The sequence below is a fragment of the Formica exsecta genome, unplaced genomic scaffold (assembly GCF_003651465.1).
Source record: "Formica exsecta isolate Colony F162 unplaced genomic scaffold, ASM365146v1 scaffold247, whole genome shotgun sequence".
Lineage (NCBI taxonomy): Eukaryota > Metazoa > Arthropoda > Insecta > Hymenoptera > Formicidae > Formica > Formica exsecta.
In genome coordinates, this window is record NW_021849743.1 from 2,064,509 (window position 1) to 2,067,292 (window position 2,784).

Here is a 2,784-nt window from a genome sequence, read left to right on the forward strand (position 1 = left end):
GATTCTCGTTCGATTCGTAATCGAGTAACATCATCGCTTGACCCTCCATAGTGGAACGCAGCTCACGCTCGTCTCAATTTGTCGTCAATTCTGGATCATCGGCGGTTGAGTTCTGATTCAATCTCCAATTCGTCGGTGCGTGGTCTGCGCATCATCACCGAACGACAATGAGTCAACAACAAATTGGACATCTTCCGGCTTCTCGCGTCATACTCTATTGACCGTTTTTCAACACGGGCGTTGATTACGCCGGACCACTTATTCTGAAAACACTTTGCGGCTGTGGCGCAAAAACGTATAAAGGTTATTTCATAATTTTTATTTGTTTCTCGACTTCAACCATCCATTTCGAACTTGCTCGGGTCGATTATTCTACGGATGGATTCATAGCAGCATACAAAAGATTCACCGGACGCCGGGATCTATGTTCTACCATCACAAGCGATTGCGGAACCAATGTTGTTGGAGCGGATCAGGAATTGGAGAGATTCTTCAAGGCGAGCACTCGCGAATGGCATCGCATTGCCCATATTCTCGCCAATGACTGTGTTAAGTGGAAATTTAATCCACTCTCCGCACCGCACTTCGGCGGCAAATGGGAAGTCGAAGTCAAATCCGTAAAGTTCCACCTGCGACGAATATCTTATCGGCGATGCAGTCCTAACGTACAAAGAGCTCTCTACGCTTTTAACACAAATCGAAGCAGTTCTCAATTCGCGACTCCTCGGCGCTCTCTCGGATGACCCGTTAGACCTCACGGCTTTAACTCTAGGTCACTTTTTAATCGGGACCGCGCTCAATTCTATCCCGGAACCATTTCTGCAAGATATTCCTAAAGGACGACTATCCCGCTGACAGTTGTTTCAACAAATGATAGAAACATTCTGGACTAGATGGTCATCCGAATATCTGCATCATCTCCAAACCTCGACTAACTGGTTTAAGCAGCAGCCATCCCTGAAAGTCGGAGCGCTTGTCCTTGTGAAGGATAAGAGATTTCCACCATCAAAATGGTTCTTGGTGCGAGTAATAACGTCCATTCCGGTGCTGACGGTCTAGTTCGTGTCGCGACAGTAAAGATTCAAACCTCTACTTTGAAACGATCGATCGTCAAATTGTGTGTTCTTCCAGATTCATGTGAACATTGACATTATCATAATTAAAACTTGAATCCGTTTCGCCAACTCGTGCAGTATACGTGTATGTTCAAAGTAATTTCATAATAATTTAATTCATTTGTGAAAATTAATTCAAGATTTGCACTTTGAGAATTTTCCATCCTCTCTTGAGCAATCGTTTTTAAAATTAATCGTATTAAATATCTCTCTATAATTTTCGCGGTGTCTCCGATTTATCAAAATGCAATCGGTTCAACAAACTTGCCCGTCTCCGGATATGTTTATCCTTTTTTCAAACACCAACACACACGGACACTCTAACCCGAAGACAAAAACAGATCCGGTCTATTGTATCTACCTATGTAACAGTAGCTCAGCAAAATTCGTCTCGGAATAAATTCTTTAAAGAAAATCGCTCTTGATCCTTTTGTGTCCTCAATACTTGCTAATTATCTAACAGTTTTATTCGACGTCATCAGCACTTAACGATTAACACATATCAAGCGACGCGATAGCGCCGCGACGCCAAGTATTAGGTGTACAACTTTGCTTCCGCCGTTTTTTTTCCGAAATTCGAGGCTTTATTGTAAAAAACTGGTTATACATTTATGATTCAAAGTATTGTCCATCGCTGGCCACTACTTTCTCCCATCTTTCGGGAAGCGTACGAATCCCGCGTTGAAAAAACTGGTCATCTTTTAAAGCGACCCACGGATCGATCCAATTTCTTACTTCTTCATAAGACCAGAAGTGCTGGTCAACCAGGCCGTGTGCCATTGATCGAAACAAGTGATAGTCAGAGAGAGCAACGTCTGGAGAATACGGCGGGTGGGGTAGGACTTCCCATTTCAACGTTTCCAAGTATGTCTTGACCACTTTCGCAACATGGGGTCGAGCATTGTCATGCTGCAAAATCACTTTATCGTGTCTCTCGTTGTATTGCGGCCGATTGTCTTTTAATGCTCGGCTCAAACGCATTAATTGCGTTCGATAACGATCGCCTGTGATTGTTTCAGTCGGTTTTAACAGCTCATAACACACTACGCCGAGCTGGCCCCACCAAATACAGAGCATGACCTTGGAACCGTGAATATTCGGTTTGGCCGTCGACGTGGAAGCATGCCCGGGATATCCCCATGATTTTCTGCGCTTGGGGTTATCGTAATGAACCCATTTTTCGTCCCCAGTCACAATGCGATGCAGAAACCCCTTCCGTCTTTGCCTTTCAAGCAACTGTTCACAAGCAAACAAACGCCGTTCAACATCTCTCGGTTTCAACTCGTAAGTTGAATTCAATGTGTTGAATAGCTTGAAATTTGTGAAACACGAATACCGAAAATAAATTTAAGCTATAATTATAACTATATAATTATAACTTTAATTTATTTTCGGTATTCGTGTTTCATAAATTTCAAGCTATTCAACACATTAAATCACGTGTAATATTATAATAGCATGTTGCAATGCGAGATATATATTCATAAGTTTTATGAACATTATCAGAGAGAAATTACCGACATTATTACATTTTTGATAAAATCGTAGGAATTTACAAGTTTTACTTCACAACTATATAATCAAAAATATAATAATGTCAGTGATTTCTCTCTGATAATGTTCATAAAACTTATGAATATATATCTCGCATTGCAACATGCTATTATAA